Genomic DNA, 23,064 nt, shown 5'->3' on the forward strand with positions numbered 1-23,064 from the left:
GAGTCAGCCCTTGGCAGGTTCTGAGTTGAGGAAGGGGGGGCAGGGTTCACCAGGGGATAGGTGAGTGAAGTGTGAAGGGGGCAGATGGCCCTACCTGAGGTGGAGGGAGAGGGATGGGGGCAGTGGCAGTGGCAGGGGAGAGCTATGGCCGAAGCCCGGCCTTGGCTGTGCCCATCTGCCCGTGGGCGTCAGGCCCCGGCTCCACGGGCAGACTGCAGCAGATGCATGAGCACTGCAGGGAGAGCAAGCAAGGTTGGGTTGGAGGAATTTTAAAGATTGCTGTAGGCGGAGGGTCTCCGACCCCCCTGTGGAGATGGGCAGTCATGCAGAAGTAATCCTGTGGCTTGCTGCCTGCCTGGAGGAGAAGAGAGGAGAGCAGTTGAGGTGGTGAGGGGAGAAACAGGAGGGGAGTGGGGCAGGGAGGCCTCACTCAGCCAGCCTAGGACGAGACTGAGGAAGGGGAGACCCTGACCTTGTGTGAGCCAAGACTCCCCCAGAGTCACTGACCCATGGGCTGGCAGGGCCGGGGAGGCAGGAAGTAGGGGCAGCTCCCACTCTGCTGGACTCCTGGTCGCAATGAAGGGGTCAGAGACCTGCTTCCTGGGTGTCCAGACCCAAAATAAATGGCTAGGTGTCCAGATGGAGACTGTAGGCTTCCAGAGGAGAGGGCAGTTGTGTGTGTGTGTGTGTGTGTGTGTGTGTGTGTGTGTGTGTGTGTGTGAAGGGGGAGTCCCAGTGAATTGGCTACAGTTCTCGACTCAGGGACAGAAGAAATGCTGACCCATCTCTCTTCTTCTTCTCCCTTTCCTGTGCCCTTGACTGGCACATGCCCCCACCCAGCCCTTTGGCTCTGGAGGGGCTGGGTCTGCAAGACTGACCAGGGCAGGAACATGGCAGCTGTTGCTCATTCTCAGTTTTATAAATAATGCAACATGAAGATGCAGACCCTGGGGATCTGCTCACAGGAGCCTCAGGAAGGCTGAGGAGGGGGTGGGCAGCCTGGGCCCAGTCACCTTGGGGGAGGAGGGATTGCAGCTTGTTATGGGCACCACTCACTCACCCCATTGGGGTTGATTCCATAAGGGAACTCCCCCTGTCCTTGTTTCCCCAACCTACCTCTCCCCTCCTTCCGTGTGACCTTGGGCTAGTGACACTCCGTGTGTGTGTGTGTGTGTGTGTGTGTGTGTGTGTGTGTGTGTGTGTGTGTGTGTGTGTGTGTGTGTGTGTATGTGTGTGTGTAACCAAGATAATTGGCAGCTGGCTGAGCCAATTCCAGGTCAGGGAGAGAAGACACTCCACACTCCCACAGCACCATTGAAATGGATTTCCACTGGTTTGTCCAAGCCCAACAGGCAAGACTGAGGAGATGGGGGGGAGGGCATGGAGAGGGCATCTTCCTACCTTTCTCCCTCTTTCCTTCTTGGCTCCCCCTCCACCTAAACCCCTGACCCTCTAGTTCTGAAGCCTGAATGGGGGTGGGGGCGGGAAGTGAAGGTTGCTATGGTGATGCTGCAGCCTCCTGGAGTGCTCCCCAGTCCCTCTCCTCCCCTCTGGCCACTGTCTCCTTCTTCCCTCTGCACTCTCTCCATTTCTTGTTTCTCACCAGTGCCAATGGGGTTTGCCAGATGTCTCTGACATGGTGCTGGTGACAGGCGGTTCGGGTGACACGCTGGGCAGTTGACAGGTGGTGCAAGCAAAAGGCACACTGGGTGGGTGACAGGGTTTGATGCCGGGAGGGGGGGGCAGTGTTGGTGTTGGTGGTGAGCAGCAAGGGTGCCATCCTGCTGGCAAGCTATCCCAGCATGCCCCACCCCTCCCTGAACCTGGCTGTCTGGGGGCTCCGAGCTCCAGGCTAAGATACTAATGAGGCTCATTAAAAGTAGAGGTGAAGGCATTGAGGGTCCAGGGGTGTCCCAGGGAACCTCTAACAAGAGGCTGATGAGTCAGGGAAGCATCCGGGGAGGAGAGGCAGCCCTTGGGCCAAGAACTCGAGCATCCTGCCTCCCTGCCCCTGCCCTGATGGTGCCCCCCCTTAGTGCCCTGTGGTCTTCCTGAAGTCCTAACTACACTCTCTTTTTTGTCTGTCCACTGCTCCTTCCTGCTACCAGGATTGCTGCCTTCCCTGGGGTTTGCACACAGCTCTGGTTAAAAGTGGATTGTGTGTGCTCAGCCCTCATGGCCCACTTGCCTAACAGCCCGAGACCTAGGAGAAGTGGGAGAGGGAGCTGCCACTTCCCCCTCCCTCCAGCTGCTCCCTTTGGGAGAGGGCCTAGGATTTGATACCACAGGGGCAGGCCTCAGCACCGGCCAGCCTTCCCTTCTGGGTGGTAGAATGATGCTCCTGCCCTTCCCCACCCTTCTATTGCAGGCCTTGGCCTGGGTCTTCAGGAAGAACAGCTAGTCATTGGCCAATGCCACTCCTTAACCCAATTTGGAACTCCTTTTGGTCTTTTTGGACTATCAGAATATAGGGTTAGAATATTAGAACATAGAATTTCAGATCTGGAAGGGACCTCAGAAATCATCCACTCTGTAGCTCTCTCATTTTGTAAAAAATGGGAAAACTGAGGGACAGAAAGTCAACATTTATTAAATGTTTACTGTATACAGAAACACTGTACTGTTGGAGGGAGAAGGGAATATATATTTCTGTAGCACCTACTATGTGCCAGGGACTGTGCTACACACCCACATTTGAACTTCACCACAACCCTGGGAGGTAAGTGCTATTATTGTCCCCGTTTTACAGTTAAGGAATCCAAGGCCAGCAGAGGTTGAGTGACTCCCCTAGTGCCTCATAGCTAATAAGTGAAGCAGGATTTGAACCGTCTTCATGACTCCAGGCCCAGTGTCTCATCCACTTCAACACCCAGCTGCATCTCTGTACTGGGGAAGATCTATATTTTAGCTGAAACACAAGTCTTGCCCTCCTGGGACCAACACTCTGAGGGCTTGGCCAAGGTCATACAGCAAATTCCTATCAGAGTCAAGAGTGGAATTCAGGTGTCCTGACTCCTCTTGGAGGACTCCTCCTGAACCAACATAAGCCACATGCTTATGGATTCAAGGACACTCAGCTCCCTGGTCTTGAGCACAGACAAAGCTGATGACATGGGCACGTTGGCCGAGGCCGCCTCCGCCCCCCTGTGCTGATGGGAGGTCCAGGGAAAAGAATGCTGGCTATTGAGGCCTCTAGTTCCCGCCATGACCTTGGGCCTCAGTTTCCTCATCTGTAAAATGAGAGGCTTGGACTAGATGTCCTCTGAGGTCCCTTGCAGCTTGAAATCTATTATCCTAAGCCATTGGTGCAGAAAAACCCTGTTCTTCCTGCCCCTAGTGAATAAACAGGGACAAGTCACTCCCTTCGTGTGGTCTTCCAGCACTAACAAATAGGGCCCCAGAGGCTCCTGAAGAACTTCCCCCTGACTCAGATCCCAGGAGTTACACCCTGGGGCCCAGCTGAAGAGAGGGCAGAGGTGGGGAGGGGAGCCTAGCTCATGGTAATCAATTAATAGATATTTGTTGGTTGATTGATGTTGGGGGGGGTGGAGATTTATGGGGGCGTGCATGGAGGGTAGGAGGGACTTGTTGCCAGGGAAGAATTAGAATCAGAATCATCGAATGGTAAAGGCAGACAGGATCTTAGTGTGAGAGCTGGGGGCAGGGGCTAGGTGAGGTGAGATATTATGGAATATGGAATGTTAGAACATGGAATATCAGAGCTGGGAGAACCAATAGAACACAGAATGTCAGAGCTGGGGGAGCCTTAGAGCACAGAATGTCACAGCTGGGACGACCCATAGAACTTAGAATAGTAGATCATTCTAACTAGAAATTGTCCAGACCAACCTCCTCATTTTACAAATGATAAAAATGAGAATCAGAGAGGGACTTATCCAAGATCACACAGGGAATTATGGCCAGAATTTGAGCAGGGGAGATGGTTACAGGGCCATGGTATGAAGGGGAAGGGTATGTCAATTTCTGTCCTGCCCCACTCCTAGCTTTTTCATCCAGACACCCTTGGGAAGGCAGAGAATAGGCGCTATTTATAAGAGGATATGGGAGGGCCATGTAATCTCTGGCTGAGATTGGGCAGAGCTTCTGCCTTGGTTCCTGGCGGGGGGATAGAGAAGGTCGCTGCACTTAGATGTCCATTTCAGCATTCCTCCTCAGTTCCCACAATGATGGCACAGGGCCCAGCCCCCTTGGCTCCATAGTAGTGGATGTGGGGAGGAGAGACACAATACCTTCAGGGTGGTCACTCCCACCAATGTAACCTGATGGGCTGGAGATTACCCCAGCAACAGCAATGGAGGGGAGGGGACCCTCATCATTGGCTCAGAGCCACAGGCACTCAGCAGGGTCTGGCGGAGTTAAAACAGCCAAGACGGGGTGTAGTAGGGTGGGGTGGGGGGAAGCTTAGAGGGGAAATTTAAGGGAAAAGAATTAGGCTCATAAATCTTGGAGTGTGTCTGCTTCCCTTCCTCCACATTCATAATCTCTCACCAAACCTGATCCCACAATGCCCCTAAGCCATTGTGTTGGGGTGGTGCTAAGGGGGTGGTAGTGGTGGTGGTGGAGGTGGTGACACAGGGCCTGGGCCCTTACAGTTGGGTTAGGGTTGCTCTCAGGATCTCCTCACACTCTTTCTCTTCCTCTCCTCCACCTGGAGCCTTCCTTCCTTGCCCCACCTGAGCCCCATCTTCTATGGAGAGGCTAGCAAACCCCAACCAATGACAACTTTTGCCCTTCCTTTTCTGCCTCCTGCACAGGTTATCTGTGTATAAGGGAGCAGAGGGGAACCAGTCCTGGAGTTTAGGATTGGAACTAACTAGAAGCCTAGATTCCCATAGTCCATCTCTGTCACATTAGCGGGAAGGGGGGAAAAAAAAAGCAGCTGCCTCAGTTTTCCCAGCTTTGACCTATGGCCAAAATAACCCTTTATTCCTACCCCCAGCCCATTTTGTGACCAGAGTAGATATAGAAAGCCCTGGGTGGGGCACTGGGACTTAGGGGAAAACGTACTGCCTGCCCTGATTGGAGAAAAAGAGCCGGAATAGGACCCAAGACCTCAGTAATCCAGTACGTACAATCCAGTTCCATTGCTGAGGTGGCAGAGTTAGGCAGTTCTCAGTGCTGCCTGGGAGTTGATCAGGGACAGCTCACTAGAGGACAGGGGCTGAACGGACTTCTTGGTGAAAAGGTGGGGGGTAAAGGAGATGGGAACATAGAATTGGCTGAGGTGGGATGGGTTGCTGTTGTCAAAAAAGTTTCAGGTAAGAAAGGGGGCGATGATAGTGGTGGGGAGGGAGGCATTGGAAGACTGCAGTGGGTGGGGTCTTGAAGCCTTCAAGGTTGTGATTTCCCACAAGAACAGAAACTAGAGTGTTCCAGGATCCATTCTGGTAAAGCCCCCACTAAGACAGAGCTCCCCTCTTTCCCTTTTGGCGTCTGCCTAGAGTGTCCCCCCTTCTAATGGACAGTGCAGAGCTGCCCAGCCCAGGGGATCCAAGAGCCCAGGGCAAGGGGTGGGTCCCTAGTGGGCAGGGGGCGGGTCCCCAGTAGGCATCCTGCCAAAGCCCACAGACTGATCACTTGGAATTCTTGTTGCTGAGAGATGGAAAATCCCGTTGGCTTGGAACTCATCCCTTCCCTCTGGGAGAGGGGAGGGAACCTGGGGGAGAGATTCCTTCCTGCCCCCTCTTTTTTCCCCACCCTTCCATCCCCCTACTCAACTGCCCTTATCCCCCCACCCCAGTCTTGGGTGGGTAGAACTGCTTTGAGGTAGCTGGGAGTGGGCATTATGCCCAGGGATATATATGCTCACCAGTGATGAGAGTGGGGGCCCAGACTGAGAGGACCCAGGCTGAGGGGCCACAGAATGGGGAAACATTGGCTAAGGTGGGGGAAGGGAACCTAGCTAGGGAAGGACACTGGCCTCTCAAGGTCTCAATGGTCCTCTAGGCCTGTTTTCACATGCCCTGGGGCTGGAGTGGGTCCAGGGCTTGGGCAGGGGTGGGGATAGACATTCGGGGATTGGTCTGGGTAGACTGCCACTGTGCCCATAGGAGTAAGGGATACAGGGCTACATGGAAGGGGCTTGTGGCCAGAGAGGGTGGAGCCTTAGCCATCTCTTCCTGGGCCTTGTTCCTGGCTGGAGGACCTCCTCCTGGTGGCCCTGGCTCCGTTTGTTCTCTCTCCTTGGACAGGAAGACGAATGATTCCATTACGGGAGCGTGATTTTATTCCACGTGTCAGGGAGTCTGAGATTAACTTGCTCACCAGTCTGTGACAAAACCTCGCATGCACACACACACACACACACACACACACACTCACAGACTTAGACAAAGACACCTAAGCACATACCCACAGAGACACAGAGACTGAGTCCCTCCAGTCCAGGTCTGGAGCAGATCATCCCAGCTCCTAGTGTGAGGCCTTCTCCCAGCCTAACCTGGGATCTGGTGCGAGGCAGAGCCCAGGAGGAAATATCTTCACCCGTGTCCTCAAAACCCTAGTCCAGGGCGAGCCACACCTGGCAGTCAGCCCCTTACTGAGGCCTTTTAGTCATGCTTTCAGCTCAGCCCTGACCCTTTTCTCCTCCCCTTCTCTATCCACACACACAGACACCTAGATACCAAGGCCTGCTTCCCCCACATGTTCTCTCCCTCTCTCTCTCTCTCTCTCTCTCTCACACACACACACACACACAAAACCCCACACCCTTTTTTAAATATAGCCTGTCTCTCATGCACACTCCCACTTGCTCATATATACATACATGGTTGGGCATATACCTAGCATGTAGGAGGAGTCTGGAGTATCTCCCCACATTTCCCTTGGCCCTTTCCTGCAGAGTATTCCCCACTGGGATACCCTTCACCCAGCTACCCCTTTCAGGCCCCTCCTTTCCATCCTTACCAGGCCTCCCTCCTACAATGAAGGGGAAGGGATGGGAGGGGAAGGAACTTCCTAATTGTCTGAGGAAGGACACACTTATAACTCAGAATCAAAGCTGATCCAGTTACCTGCCTATGAATCACCTTCCTCCCCCCAGTCTGGACTCTCAGTCACACCAGTTTGCCTATCCCTGGGGAAGTGGGCAAAGAGATGTGCTCCAAATGGAACCCTAGAGGTGTTTGACCAAGATAGAGAATGGGGCTTTGGATGCCTCGTGTCCCAACAGAAGGGATTGTAGAGGGGAGAAGAAAGCAGAGAGAATTGGGGAAAATCTCTGAAGAATTTGTACCTTTCTGAGGTTGGGGTGGAGAGCAGTGCCATGTCGCCACAGACCTGGGACACCAGAATAGCTTCAGTTCAGTCTCAGATCAGTCTCCCTGCCTCCACTCCCTGCCCCAGTTCATCCTCCTAAGGCTGCCAACTTATTCTTCCTAAAGCACAGTTCTGACCAGTCACTTCCTTTCTCAAATTTTCCATTGCCTACATGAGAAATTCAACAGATAGTCTATCAACAGATATTTATTAAGCTCCTACTGTGTGCCATGCTGGAGTCCAGTCTCCCTAACCTCACATTCAAGGACCACAATAGTCTGATTCCAGCTAACCCCTCCAGGCAAATCTCCCATTACTGCCCTCTCCACCAGTCCCCAGTCTCCTAAATGCATCCCTCAGTTTCCAACTTTTGCTTGTATGTTCTTCGTTCTTCTTTCTTCTTTCATCTCCAAATCCTGTCTATCCTTCAAAACCCATGTCAGGTCCTTCCTTTTTTAGGAAATCTTCCTTTACTCCCAAAGCCTACTCTTAAAACTGGAAGAAATAAGTCTAAGAAGTCATTGGTCCCAACCCCAAACTGAGCAGGAATCTCCTTCATGATACCCCTGGCAAAAAGAAGAGGGGAACTTTACTTGCCAAGTCAAGGTTTCAGAAACACTACCCATCCATTATTTCATTCAATCCTCACAATAATCCTGTGAAGTGGATATTACAGGAATTGCTATCCCCATTTTACAGATGGAGCTAATGACAAAGACAGGATTTGAACCCAGGTCTCTCTTGATTTTCAGTTCTCTTTCCATCACCCTATGCTGCCTCTCCAAAGGTCTTCCAAGCCTCTGTTTGAGGACCTCCAGCAATAGAGAACTCATTCCCCTCAGTGACAGCCCACTCCACTTTTGGGTGGCTCCAACCATTAGGAAGTTTTTTCTTCCTTTTATCAAATTCTCTCTGCAACTTTTTTCCTTCCCCTGATCTTCCCACCTGAATTCTATACTCTCTTGTAGGCCCTGAGTATATATAGCATTAAGTGTTGACCTATTGTAAACCTTCAGCCAACCACCCACTGAGTCTGACCCTTTTAATACCCTGTGTCCCAAATCAGACTGTGAACTCCTCGATGGTAGGGATTGACCTGGCCTCACCTTCTCCCACAGGGTCTAGCACAGGGCTGGGCACAAACCAGATATTTGTATGGTGTACTGGAAATGGAATGGGAGTCAGGAAGCTTGAGTTCCAGACCCAACCCTGACAGCAGGAGCTGGAATCAGGAAGGCCTGAATTCAAATCCAGCCTTAGACGGTATATTCATTTAACCTTTGTCTGCCTCAGTTTCCTCATCTGTAAAATGGGAACAATAATAGCACCTACCTCCCAAGGTTGTTGTGAGGATCAAATGATATACTATTTGTAAAGCTCTTTGCAAATCTTAAAGCACTGTATAAATACTATTAGTTAATGTTTCTGGGCTATGGTTTCATCTTGAAAATGATGGCATTAGGCTAACTGGTTGCTAACATCTTTTCCATTCTTGTTAGATTACATTCTAGAAGCATAGAAGCTCCTTGAAGGTAGGGACTGTTTCACATTTTGTCTTTCTATTCCAAGCACAGTGCTTTTTTTTTTTTTTAGGCAATTGGGGTTAAGTGACTTGCCCAGGGTCACACAGCTAGTAATTGTCAAGTGTTTGGTCTGAGGTCGGATTTGAACTCAGGTACTCCTGACTTCAGGGCCAGTGCTCTATCCTCTGCGCCACCTAGCTGCCCCCCAAGCACAGTGCTTTGTGCTTAGCAGGTGCTTAATAAATGCTTGGTGAATCTAACTGTTCTAAGATCCCTTCCAGCTTTTGCCACCAATTACAATAAATCACACTTCTCTAGTTTTTTAAGGTTTATGAGACACTTTCCTCATAATTACTTTGAGCTACCTTAGATTTCCTTGAGTCTCTTCCCTCAAAGGACTGTTATTGGATAGTTCTGTATTCTTTGAAAGGATGGGTGGATAGAGAGATGGAGGGATGGTTGGATGGGCTGATATGCAAAGAGAGGAGGTTCTCTGGGATCTTCCTGCAAAATGTAGGGATTGGGGAATTAGAGATCCCCACCCTCATTCCTCACCTTCCTTTTTGTCCCTGCTGTGCTGGATGGGGGAAGGGGGTTCTGGTCTTTGCCCCAGGTGCTGGACCTGACCAAGTTCAACAGAAGGTAGGTAGTCTTAGGTTAGTCTAAGAAAGCGGCCTAAGAGGGGAGGTGATGAGGAGGGGATTTAGTCTGAGCCTTTGTGACTTCACAAATGCTATCCTTCCTGCCTGTATTCTTCATTCTCTCTCTCCTCTCTCCCCTACCTCCCCTCCTCAGAGCAGGGATTTGGGTCAAGCTGTTCTTCCGGGAGGCAGAAGCATACATGATAGAGTCATTCACTTCCCTGGGTGTTCTGGGCTTTATCATTTAACTAGCCAGGTGACCTTAGAAAAGTCACTAAAGCTCTTCATTTCCTTCTCTGGAAAATGAGGAAGTTTACTGAATGGGCCTCCAAAGTCTCTTCTAGGCTTGGCACTCTTATGTTCACAGACTCTCAGGAGAAAGATAGAAGTGACTTCAAAAGTCATCATGACCACAAATTCCCCCCTAATTTTCTAGCTTTCTGAGGTCCCTCCCAACTCTGACATTCTATGACATTTGTGTGTGTTTGGGGGTGGGGGGGTATATGGAGACAGAAACAAGCCCCACCTTTGGAGCTGCCTTGGACTCCGGGGTTCTACCCCTGCCCTACCCCTCCCCAGTTAGGGAAAAGGATTGGATAACAACAGCTTGATGGGGGTGGGGAACCCAGAGGTAGAAACCCAGAGTTTCCTAGAGGCCCATCTGTGGTATATACATTCACTCCTGGCCCATTCCCTAAGGATTTCCCTGAAGTTGTTCCTGGAGGAGAAGAGCCAAGTATCTGCTGTAGGGGCTGGGGGTGGGAGGGACTGGGCCTAGGAGACTAGCCAAGCATGGGTGACCTTTGTGGGCCTGGTGAGGGATTTGAGGTGAGGGCCATTCTTCCCCAAAAGACTATTAAAGAGTCAGAAGCTGAAGGGGGGGTGGTGGTTAGGCTAGGATTGGAAGGTGGGGCATTTCCGGGGGGGCTGCCTCTGGGTCCTGTAGTTTCCAATTAGTCCTTGAAATAGCTCACCTGTGAGGTGGGGCTGGTTGGGAATTAATTTCCTGTGCTATTTTAATTTTGCTGTATTTAATTTGCTGTTTATTTTAATTAATTAACGGTGGGTAATCGCCTTCCAAGCATCTTGCTGTTTCTCTTCTGTCTCCCTTTCTTGGAGGGGTGGAAGACTTGGGGGTGCTGATTGCTAGACTGGGGGAGATGGCCTTGGCTACCCTTCTACCCACACTGTGCCCCTTCCCATAGTTAGGTTGCCTGATCTTCTGTACCATCCTCAGTGGCATCCTCTAGCTTCCCCATCCTCAGAATTTGGTTCAATTTATCAAACATGTATTAAGTACCATGGAATGTGCTAGGTGTGGGGGATCCAGAGGGGAAAAAAAACCCTAAGGAGTCCCTACTCTCAAGGAATTTACATTTTTCTTGGGGATGAACAACAGGTAAACAGACAAGTAAATGTAAATTTAGTGCAACAGCTTGTGTGTGTGTGTGTGTGTGTGTGTGTGAGAGAGAGAGAGAGAGAGAGAGAGAGAGAGAGAGAGAGAGAGAGAGAGAGAGAGAGATGAGCCTTGATGGGAACTAAGTGTTCCAAGAGATGATAAGGATGAAGGGCCTTCCAGGCAGAGGTCTCAGCCTATGCAAAAGACAGGAGATAGAATGTTGTTTGTATGTATGCTGGCGAGCAAGTAGATCAGTTTGCCTAGGACAGAGCACGGTAAGGAGTAGTAATAAGTAATCAGCCTGGAAGGATAGATTAAAACCAGATTGGAAATGGCTTTTGTCCTGTGCCCCCCTCCCTTGTGTCCCCTGAACTTGGGTTTCCATCCCATCACCTTAATCTGCTTCCTGCCCTAGCACCATTCTGAAGAGTGCCAGTTACCTTGGCAATGGGGAAGGGAGTATCCAGAGTGTAAGGCAGTTTGTCAAGAACACTGAACTGGAAATCAGAGTACCTGTGGCACTCACTTGGCTATGCAACCTCAGCCTCAGTTCCCATATCTGTAAAATGGGAAAGAAACCTCACAATGCTTATTAGGCTCAAATAACATGATAGATGTAAACAGCTTTGTAATTATCAACTGCTCTATAAATTGAAGCTCTTACTGTTATTATAGTGCCTAGTACATACTTTGACCGCTGGAAGGGCTTGGCTGGGGCAGCGCTTTGGGGCAGAAATGGAAGCTTGTGAATTGCAGGGGGACCAGGAAATAAAGGGGGAACATACCAAGCTTTCATCTCCCCACATAATTCAACCCCCCCAAATATGATTTCAGGTCTCTTCCAGCTTTAAATCAGATGAATATGATCCAGAAAGGGTTAACAGTCTGGAAGGAGCAGAGGGGAAGTGGCTTGGAGATGGGAGGAGGAGAGGAATAGGTCAGAGGACAGTGGGGGCCAGGAAGTGGGGGCCTCTGTTTCTGTGGGGAGGGGGAGGAGGATGTGGGTTGGAGAGAAGGAGGAATGAGGGGAGAGACGGGACCGGGAGAAGGCAGGACACATGGTGACCAACACACTGCCCCACAACCCCTCCCATGTGTTAAAGCCTCTTCCCTGCCTGCTGCTCATGCCTGCATTTGCCCAGGCCACCGCCTATATTTGGCCATCTGGGCGTCCTTTGTCTCTGTCAGTGTGTCTGTCTGGGCCCGGGAGCGCACTAAGAACCAGACTGAGGCCCGTAAGGGGTCCAGAGGAGGCCTGACTCAGGGCTTGTGGGTAAGAATCAGGCAGAGCCTCGCCAGGCAGGAGCCATGGGCAGGAGGAGACAGGGCTCCCACCATCAGGGATCCCTGGTCTGGAGTGGTAGGCATGGCCCCTGCCCTTGGAGATCTGCCAGGTATGAAAGAGACAGTCCTTGTCCTCAGAGAATCCCTGGTCTGAGGAGGGAAACAGGCCAATGCCTGGCTTGAGACTGACTGAGCTTGGGGTGCTGGACTGATCCTGGGGTTTTGGAGGGAGTTAGAGAATCAATTGGTTAACAAACAAACCTTTTGAGAGCCTATTCTGTGGGCAGGCCCCATGCTGGGACGAGGTATGGGGAGGGAGGATAGAGGGGATACAGAGGAAATGTGAGACAGCAGCCCCATGCCTCTCCTGATCTAGCTCTCACAGTCCAGGTGGGGAGGGAGATCAGACCAAAACAGGTGAACTGGTAAAGAAGACAAGAGCTAGCATAAGCCTCATTGGCTGACTGTATTTGTCTGAATAAAGGCTCACCATTCATTCAGATGGCATTTACCCCTCTCACCTGGGCTATGGCAAATAGTCCCCTAATTGGTCTCCTTGCTTCAAGTCTCTCCGTGCTCCCATCCATCCTCCACTCTGTTGCCAAGGTGATTTTCCTAAGGGGCAGATCTAACCATGACACTCTCCTTAATAAATTCCAGTAGCTCCCTATTACTTCAAGAATCACACATCGAAGTTCTCTGTTTAGGTTTTAAAGCCCTTCACCACCTGGCTCCAACCTCCTTTTCCAGCTTGATTGCATGTTGACCACCCATCACGCCAGTCACACCAATGGCAGTTCAGCCCAAGTGACCTTCTTCCTGTGCCTCATACACAGCTCTCCATCTCCCATGTCTTTGACTTTGCAGTCACTGTGCTGTCGCATGCCTGGAATGCACTCTCTCCTCACCTCCACCTCCTGGAATCTCTGGCCTTCCTTCCCTCATAGCTATATTATATCCGGATGTTTGTGTTATCTCCCCTGGCTACATTGTAAACTCCTTAAAAACATACGCAGTTTCACCTCTGTCTTGGTATTCCTAGCGCCGAGCACAGTGCCTGGCATGTAGTAGGCATTAATAAATGCTCACTGATTGATCCATTCAGTGCTTGCTAGGTGCTAGGTGCTGGAGATATAAAAACAAAAGCCAAATGGCGTCTGCCCTCTAGAAGCTTACATTCTACCTGAGGGGAAACAATATCCTTAAAAGCAAACAGAAGATGTTTAGAAAGTAATTCTTCCCCAAATTTGACTTGTATAAAATACCATACCTGTCACTTTTCAGTGAATATCTACAGACTTTCCCCCCTACTGATTAATTAACCCTTTTGAAAGGTTTTTACTTTAGTGTTCTGGGCCTAATCTGGGTCAACACAGTCAGTACCAAATAATTGACTGAGACAGTATGCTTTGAGACCTCTATTTATTGAGCCCATTCTCCAAAATTGCTTCATAAACTCTAAAGTGCTCTCTACCTTCTAGTATGAGGATGAGGAAAAGCTCCAACATTTCTGAGGATTTCCATCAGGGAAGGCTTCCTGGAGAAGATGAAACTTGAAGGATGGATAGGATTGACTTGGTTCTTTGGGATGGCATTGTAGCCAGGGTGACTGACCAAAGGCAGAGTGGCATAAATGAGCCTGGAAAATTTAGGGCAGGATTTCTTAACCTGGCGTCCATTGATAGATTCCTTGGATGGGGGTAAAATTACAGCTTAATTTTCACTAACCTCTGAAATTTAGCGTTTCCTCCAGTTATTTAAAAACCTCATTCTGAGGTGCCTGTGGCCTTCCTCACGCTGCCAAAGGGGCCCATGACACAAAAAAAGGTTAAGAAGACCTGGTTGAGGGTGTGAGCGATGAGTATAGCAAGGGCTGAGATTAGAAAGGCAATACGTTTAATGAAAAGAGTACAGCAGATCTGGCTTCTTAGCCTCCCTCCAACATTTACTAACTGAGTAACCAAAGACAAGTCACTTAACTTGTCTGAGCCTCAGTTTCCTCATCTGTAAAATTGGAATAGAACAATTTATGGTTTTGTAAACCATCAGGTGACAGGAAAATATGAATTGTTATTATCTGTCTGACTGGTATGTTGCAGTATGAAATGTCTGGAAAAAGTAAATTGGGGCCAGGTTGTAGAGAGGGTCTTGAAAGCCAGGGAAGAGATGGGAATAACTATTTATGGAGCGCCCACTGTGTGCCAGGCATTGTGCTAAGCACTTTTTACAAATAATAACTCATTTTATCCATAGTTTGGACTTATCATGTCAATGTTGGGCATCCATAGAAGGCTTTTGAGCAGAGGATCAATGTGACCAGACCTGGGATTTAGGTAGAGGCTATGGACAATTTGTGTAGGTCAAATGAGGGGATGAGGAGAGACAGGAAACAGGAAAACAAGACTGTAGGTTGCACATCAAGTGAGAGGTGTGAGAGGGAGCCATGGTTGTGGAGAGGAAGGGACAGATGTGAGATGTTGAATAAGACTGGACATCCATATGAACACTTAGAGTCCTGTAGGAGGAACTATTAGATTATGTAGGAGTTCAGAAAAGGGCAGATAGCATTAAAGGATGGAATGATCAGAGAAGACTTCCTGGAGGCTGTGCTGTCCATCTGTCTATCTGTCTGACTTTTTATTACTTGGTTGTTTTGTTTGCTTTTTGCTGCAAACTTGTGATTTCATCAGTGCAAGGAACTCCCCCAGGAAAACTCGATGCATGTTGACAGCTCAATCAGCCAGTAAGCATTTATTAGGCACCTACTGTGTTCCAGGCAGTATGACTGGTGCTGACAATACAAAGTCAAAAATGAACCCATATCTATAATGGGTGGTGTTGATTATCTGGGGCAATGAGATCCCACCTCGATTTGAACCCAGGTCCCCCCTAACTTCAGCACTAGCCCTCTGTCCATTTGACTACACTGCTCCTCTCTCTGTGTGTATTCTACATTTATCTGTATACACATTCTGTCACTTCTCCAATAGATGGTAAGCTCCTTAAGGGCAGAAATTGTTTTTTGACTTAGTATGCTCAGTGCCTAGCACAATGCCTTGTTCATATTAGGTGCTTGATGCATAGATAGAGAATAGATGAAGTGGGATAGATGAAGTGGGGAGGGAGGAGGCCAGTATGAGCTCTGGATGCTAGCAGAATGTCTAGGCTAGCTAGAGGATGCTGAGGGGCCAGGACAGGCCACACTACAGCCTACTGGGATTTGGCAGATATTGAGGAGCTAAGGAGGGGGTTGATGTCTCTAAAGATTGGAGAGGGACAGAGTTCTGAGTGTAGGAAGCTTCAACATTCAATCAGGCAGCCTCAAATTCTGCCCCACTTGGGGCAGAGGGTGGCAGGGTCCAGAGGTCCTGAGGCAGCATGGTCTAATGCAAGAGCCCCAGATATTAAGTCATAACATTATTAAGATATTAAGTCATAGCTGAGATTTAGAGCAGGAAAGGCCCTTTGAGATCATGTATTCCAACTTCCTTCTTTTACAGATGAGGAAAGTAAGGCTCAGAAAGGTTAAGGGACCTGCCCAAAGTCACACAGGTAATAAGTAGCAGACCTGGAATTGGAACCTACATCCCTTCCCTCCAAGTCCTGAACTCTCCCCATTATACCATGCTGCTTCCCAGATCCCAGCACCTCTGTCTCCCTTCCTTCATCTGTAAAATGAGAGGGCTAGGCTAGATAATCTCCAAGATCCCTTTTGGCTCTCAAGTTTTTGGTTCTCTGAGAGCCCAGACAAAATCATGACCTGAGTACAGATTAGTTGAGGCAGGCTGGCCGCCCAAGCAGGAGGCATTGTGGAAGTGGGCAGCAGAGGTCCACTGAGAGATTATGTGTTAGGGACCAGGAGAATAAAAACTGATTGAGGACAGAAACTGGATTAATTTTGTATTTGTATCAGTGGTACCAGTATCGAAGAGGTGTTTAATAAATGATTTGTTTTTTGATTGATTGATTGACCATAAATCCAGTCAAAGAGCCTATGGTGAGAGAGAGAGCACCAGACACAGAGGATATGGTTAGATCCTCAGCTTTGTGAGACTAGGTCATCAGAGGGGTCAACTTTGATAATATTTTATCTTTTCTCTCTATGGTGTTATAGTTTTTGAAAGGCTTTATTCACGACAACCCCATAAGGTGAGCCGTGAAAGGGGTCATTTAATGGGATGAATTTGATTAAGTTAGAATGAGATACAATTTGGAAAGTGCTTAGCACATAGTAGGTATTTCAGAAATGCTTATTTCCTTGTACCCTTTTACAGATGAAGAAACTGAGGCCCAGAAAGGGCAGTTGACCACCACACAGCTAGTAAGTGGCAAAGTTAGGACCAAAGTTCCACTCTATGGACTCCATCCAGGGCTCTATCCCCCACAGGGCACTGTTAGAGGCAGAGAGAGACTCTTTATTTGGGCACAATAATGAGGCTACAAGTTGATCGAGACAGAGATGAAAGGTAGATGGTGGGCTCTGAGGAGTGAGAAAGTCCATTTCCTAATAATGGCATGTACTGGGACACCAGGAGACTTGTCATTAGTACTTGGTATCACAGCAGAGGGTAAGAACGTTAGACAGGTAGGGTGGGACCAGCATGAGAAGCTTACTTGATTCACTAGGCAGTAGAGAGCCATTGAAAGTGTATGTCCTAGGAGCAGGAGAAATGACTGTCCATAGGGTCAGGATGGTTCAGAGCAGGGCAAGAATAGTCTAGGTCTGGACTAGGACAAGAGTTATGGCAGTTGAGAGAAGGTAGCAGAGGTCAAAGAGAATGCTGAGGTAGAAGGAACAGGCCCTGGAGATTGATTGAATGGATGTAGCCCCTGTGACTGGGTGTTTAGGACAGAATGCTGGTGCTGTGGAGAGATGGGGAGACTGAAAAGGTGAGCTGAGCTAAGTTGTTTATCAGAAAATGATCTTTCTCTTTGGGGGCATGTTGGAGATGATGCTGAAAAATCCAAGTAGATATGGTAGGGGGGAGGGAATGGTTAGAAACTTGGGATGAGAGCTTGGGAGAGAGGTCAGGGCTCTTGTCAAAGAAATATCTCACTCAGCACTTCCTGTCTTGGGGGCCTTGGCCCCCCAAAGGACTCTCTGTTCCATGTGATCTCTCTGGCTCCCCTTCCCTTCCACTGTCCTTGCTCCTGGAGGTCAGTGATGGGGGGAGGTTGGTAGGGGGAGGGAGAGACACCCTCTACTCTTAATCTTCTTGGCCTGAGTTATGTTGGGGGGAGGGGAAGCGGGGACTGAGCTTACCCTGACCCCCTGTCTGTCTCTAGTGACTCAGCCAGTGAGTCCCTGTCTCTGGTATCTGCTCACCTTCCCTTGGGCTCTTGGGTGGGGGTAGGGAAGGGGGGAACTTGCTTTTCCTAGGAGACTGAACTGGGCCTCAAGGCTTCTGGCTCAGACTTCTGTTCTGGGACAGGAGCTGACAGGAAACTCCCACCCTGGCTTGTCCCTTTCATTCCTGTGGGGGATGGGGAAAGGGGGCATGGAATGAGGTTCCTCAGGAGGCCCTGGAAACCTAGGTAGGAGTGTTTGGGGGAGGTGGGATTTTGCAAGAACTCCCCTCACCTAAAGTGTGGTTTGAAATGACAGCAGGAGATCATGTGATCTCAACCAGATTGGCCATGGTGTGTTGAGAGCACCCGAACAATGATAGACAGTAGTCTGGACCTGGTCAGCCCCTTTGGTCTAGAATTGGGCTGGAAGAGGATTTTAGAGGTTCTAGAGTATATGCTCTGGATTTTGCCTATGAATAGTTGCCCACTTGCCCCAGGTAAATGGCAGCTACTTATGTCTGGAAGGGGGGCAGCACAAGCAGCTCTTTTTAGTGTATCTCAGTCAGGGAGAGGTCACCTGGACTAGACCAGATGAATTTAGGGCTCCCCTTCATAATGCTTTTACAACCAGAGGCAGGGCCATCATTCAGGCTCCCTTAGACCTCTCCCCAGGCACCCCAGGCTGTACTTCCTCCCTCCTCCTCCCATCCCATCCAATTGCTTCCTGACAACTTCTGGCTTCGCCACTACCAGGCAGGCGGCAGCTGGACCCTCCAGGGAGAGGGGGGAGTCTCAACCCTCCTCCCCCCAGCTGCTGCCAGCCTTCCTGGCCTGGTTTCTGTGGAAACAGGGGGCAGGGGAGACAGAAATAAAACACTGTGCTTGGGTAGGGGTGCGGTGGCCAAACTGGGGGTTAGCCCTCCCCCTCCTCCCAAGGCCATGGGCAGAGCTGGGCATGTTCCCAGACTTCAGCCTTGACTCCCAAGTCTGATACCAAGACCCCTACTCTGACTCCAGTGGGGTCACTGCTTCCTTGCTCCCCCCCTTTCTGAGATGGGGGCACAAAGTTCTTGGGAAGTAAAAATTGAGCTGTGCTATGTTAGAGGGAGAGATCTATTTTATTAGCGGAAGAAGAGCCCAGTGTCCTTGAGAGCTTCCCGAAGGAGGGGGTCAGCAGCTTGGGTGGAAGGAGGGTAGGTTTAATGTTTTCACCTGGTCTCCAGAAAAAGATTGCACCCTAAAGTTCTATCCCCAGTGGTGGAGGTAGGGGGCACTTGGGATGGTGACTGTCACCTGGAAGCCTAGCACTATTATTTACTCTTAAACGTTTAAGCCTAAGGCTCCTTGTATTTTGAAGTATTTTGCCTTGTGGCCCTATAGAGTTGTAAGTCTACACACACACACACACACACACACTTTTGACAGAGGAGGAAACTGAGGCCCAGACAGGCTAACCCAAACCACACAGTGAAGTGGCAGAGTCAGAACTGGAACGCAGGTCCGTGGCCTCCCATTGCGAAGTTTTTCCCTCCTACTAACCCTCCCTCCTACCAGTCCCGGAGGGCTGGACTCAGAGCCAGGCGGGCCCCTCCCCCGTAGCCCCACGTGATCACAACACAGCGGGCAGTCCCGGGTCGGGGGATGCTGAGTCCCAGCCAGGAAAAAGCCGAAAACCCCAAGTTTGCTCGGATCTTCGGCCTCCCAAAATAACGCGTTGGGCCCCCGGCAGAAGCAAATTAAAACTAAAAAAAACGGGGGGGGCGATCCCAGGTTGTGGGGGGGCGAGATGGAGGCGAGGAGAGGTCCAGGGGTCTGGAAACTGGGCTCCAAGCCCCCTCCCCTTCCAGCCAGCCCTTCAGCACTCCTCCCCCCTCAAGGCAGGCCTGCGCGTCCAGGGGAGGGGGCGGGGCGGGCCCATAGCGCCCGGCATGTGGCTCTCCTTTAGGGGAGACTTGGCAGGGGCCGGCGCTGGGAGCAGCCTGGATGATGGAGAACATTAGGAATTTCCTGCAGCTGGAGCGAGCGGCCCGGGGAGCAGGCGGCCGGGGCGGGGGGGGGAGTACTGCAGGGGAGAGGGGGCGACCGGAGGGGAGGGGTATGGGGGCAGAAAGGGGACAGAGGGGGTAAGGGGACAGAGAAAAAGAGGAAGGACAAAGGGGCAAAACTGTGGCGGGAGGGGCGCAGAGGCCAGAGGAAAGGCGGAGGGACAGTAGGGGGTAGAAAAGAGTTGGGGGGGTGGCCCCAAAGGTGGAGAGGGCAGAAGGGCAGAAGGGCAGAGAACAAGACAGAGACAGGAACAGGAGGGCAGAAGATGGGCAGGAGTAAGTGTTTGACCAAGGCCAGAACTAAGCAGACAGAAAAAGGGGGGCAAGGGGGCGGGGGGAAGTGGGAGGGGGAAGCTGCTGGGATGGGCTAAGGGCGGGGGGGGGTGGACGGACCGGGCCTGCGGGCGCCACCACTGCTCTTTTCGGGCGGGGCCGGTCTCAGGATCCAATTTACTTTCCGCCTTCCCCCAGAAGTCCGGAGAAGATTTGGGAGGGGGGCGGATCCCTGCCCTCCGGGTCACCGGAGCCTTCTCCTCCGCAGCCCCTCCCCAGGCGCGGCTTCGCCGCCCAGCCCAGAGGAGGCGTTCCCCTGGAGACGGGTGCGGGGTGGCGGGGGGTGAGGTTCTGGGGGGACGGGGCGGTTCCCAAGGACTAAGCCGGCCCCAGCCCTTGTCTCGCCCCGCCCGCCGCGGGTTTTTTCGGGTTTGGCAGGTGTCCAGCCCTCCTCCTCCATGCTGCCCCCCCCACCCCAGCCCTGGGCTGAGAAGAGAAGAGAGGGGGCCAGGTGCAGGCCGCTCCCTTCCCCCCCACCCTAGTCAGATGCTCCGGAGCCCTCCCCGGGGAGCGGAGGTGGGGGGGTGGGGAGGGGGGAGAGCAGGGATCAGGGGCAGCTTCAGGCTGCCAGGTAGCCAGAGAGCAGCGGCTAGAAAACCTGGAAGCAGACTCCTCCTCAGGCCCGGGACTGGGGCCTCTTTGAGGCCTGTTATGGGGATGGTCCTAGACCGATCCTGCAGGCCCCCCTCCAGTCCTGGGACATCTGACACCATTATCCAGCATGGGAACCTGAAGCCCCCAGGTGTGTGTGTGGGGGGGGGAAGGGGCAACCTAGTTCACAATATGTGCCGGGGAACCTAGGGTGGCTCAAAGCAATTGTGTCCTTTTTGGTTTGGGGAAGGGTGGGAGTTCCCCGGGGCCTTAATTTTTCCTCCAGTGAGGTTATGGCTACTTCCACTGGTAGTAGGTGGGGAGAAAGAAGTTCTGTCATGCCTAGGCCCTGCCCCCAAACTGAAAGAGGGTGAGACCAAGCCCCTTGGACCCAGAAGCAGAGAGAGGGTGAGCACATGATTATTATTAGCACTCATGAGCTTGCCGTGAGGTGGAGGGGGTTATAAAGGGTTGGGGGAAGTGGGGAGCTAGAGAAAAGAAGGAAGTGTGAAGGGGAATGGAGGGAGTCGAGAATCAATCGTTTTCCCCCTCCCCCTTAATTGAGGAGTAAGGCACCCAGTAAATTGACTTGACAATTTGGCTAAGTGATAGCTAAGGGATCTGTCTGCTGCCCATGGGCCCCACTGAATCCTGTCAGTCTTCTTTTTGTAAGCCCTTCTCGGATCATCCTCCCATCCTGAAAAGAAATAGGGCTGGGGGTGGGGCAACTATTATGTAAACTTCTACTCCCTCCAGGCCCAATATTCGCATCCTGAGAAGGAGGGAATCATCTCCAGGAGACATCCCCTGGCCTAGACCCAGAAAGGCACCTTTTCTCGTTACTGGGGGGATAGAGGGAGGATCCTGAAGGGGAGTGGGTCCTAGTAACATGAGCCAGGGAACAGAGGTTAGAGTTGTTTTTCCCTCCCTGACCCTCGGGCTCTCTGAAATCTGCCCCCTCAGTCCAGGACTATGGGAGAAAAGAGTCCCTTTATGCCAAGTCTTACAACTTTTCTGTGTGTTAAGTGTAGGATAATGGACAAGGAGAATAACAGAGTCCTGAGATCAGATTCTCTACAGATTAGCTGATTTCAGAGAAGGATGGGGATGGGGTGGGATTCAGCAGTGGAAAAGCCAAGGGAGGAGAGATAACCACTGGGGCTAGAACATCAGCTGTGAAACAATAAAATGCAGAATATTAGACTTAAGTAGGAAAGACCTTGGAAATAAAAAGCACAGGGTGGTTGAAAGAGCCCTGAAGTTTAGCTAGAGGACTTCAATTGTTCAATTGTTTTGCAACTGTTACCTTGGACAAATCATTTACTCCTTATGGGTCTCAATGTTCTTATCTGTAAAGTGGGATAGTGATATTTGTTCTATCTCCTTCCCTGGGTTGTGAGGAAAGTGCTTTGTAAATCCATAGCATTGTAGAAGTGTGAACTGTTTTTGTAACAGAATGTCAGAGGTGGGAGGGCCCTTAGAACACAGAATGTTAGAGCTGGGAGGGGCCTTAGAACACAGAATGGCAGAGCTGGGAGGGCCCTTAGAACACAGAATGTGAGAGCTGGGAAGGCATATAGATCACAGGATATCAGAGTTGGGAGGGGCCCTCGAGGTGAAATAGGTTTCTTTGAGAGAGAGTGTACAAATGAGTCCAAAAGTATGTATTGTTAACATGTTTCCTATGTGCAGATTAGCCCCTCTCCCCCTCACTAAAAGACTTCCAGCAGAGTAGGGCTAGGGCGATGGTGTTGTTCATGTAGGGCTGCTGAAGACCAATCTGAATGTCTCTGATTTTTTCTTTATTCAATGTTTAGCCCTTTGTTAGTAGCTGAGGAGGAGAAGGCCTGTCTCCCTCCCTGGTGCCTAACTGTTGCCCTGCCCTTATTCACAGTTGTGTTCTTGGGAGAGAAATTGAGACACATAGTTTCCCCTGGCTCCCTCAGCTCCCCCAAGTCTCTGAGCTGAGGGGAACAAACGATGCCCTTCACTAGGTTTACTGTGTTTTAAGCTGCTGGCTAGATTGTATATAGCCTTTGTATTCCTGAGACACACTCCCCCAAATGTACCTTTTCGCCCCTTCATCTTTTGCTCATGGTGACCATCTCTCCCCTGGATCAGTCCCAGAAGACTCTGGAACTATTTGAATAAACCTCAGGTAGATGATCTAGGGCTAAGGATAGAAGTTAAAAGTTCTATTCACTTAGGTTGCCTTACTTGGAAGGTGTTGGGAGTAATTGTCTTTTTCTGTGTGATTTACCTTTGCGGAATCTCAGTTTCCTCATCTGTAAAATGAGGGGGTTGAACTAGGTTCCTTCCAGCTTTAATAATAACAACAGTGATTAGAGCTGCTGACAATTATATAGTGTTTGGGGGTTTACAAAGCATGTTATATACATTATTTCATTTGCTCCTTACAATACCCTTGTGGACTAAGCCAGCTGGTGAAGACCTGAGTTCAGATCCAGACTCAGTCACTTACTAGCTGTGTGACCTGAGAAACAGCACTTCTGTTTGACTCAGTTTCCTCAACAAGGGAATAATAATAATAATAACACTTACCTTTAAGGTAGTTGAGGATAAAAGGAGATGATATTTACTAAAACAAAACATTTACCACAATGGCCAGGTATATAGTAGGTGCTATATAAATGCCTCTTCCATTCCTTTCGCCTTATCTC

The 23,064-nt window shown here is 50.5% G+C and overlaps 1 protein-coding gene across 7 annotated transcripts in view; it reads left to right on the top strand.

Moving 5' to 3' along the window:
* AHDC1 (AT-hook DNA binding motif containing 1) overlaps window positions 1–23,064 on the top strand; it is an 87,077-nt gene that overhangs the window by 12,991 nt on the left and 51,022 nt on the right. For 2 of the 7 annotated variants that reach the window (XM_020983265.2, XM_020983266.2), the window contains exon 1: window positions 20,342–20,534. The exons of the other annotated variants lie outside the window; for them this stretch is intronic. The gene's annotated coding sequence lies outside the window, so the exon portion shown is untranslated. Of the gene's footprint in view, window positions 1–20,341; window positions 20,535–23,064 lie in introns of those variants that run through there. 7 annotated transcript variants of the gene reach the window in all.

The sequence above is a fragment of the Phascolarctos cinereus genome, unplaced genomic scaffold, assembly GCF_003287225.1.
Source record: "Phascolarctos cinereus isolate Bilbo 61053 unplaced genomic scaffold, phaCin_HiC Scaffold_726;HRSCAF=1367, whole genome shotgun sequence".
NCBI lineage: Eukaryota > Metazoa > Chordata > Mammalia > Diprotodontia > Phascolarctidae > Phascolarctos > Phascolarctos cinereus.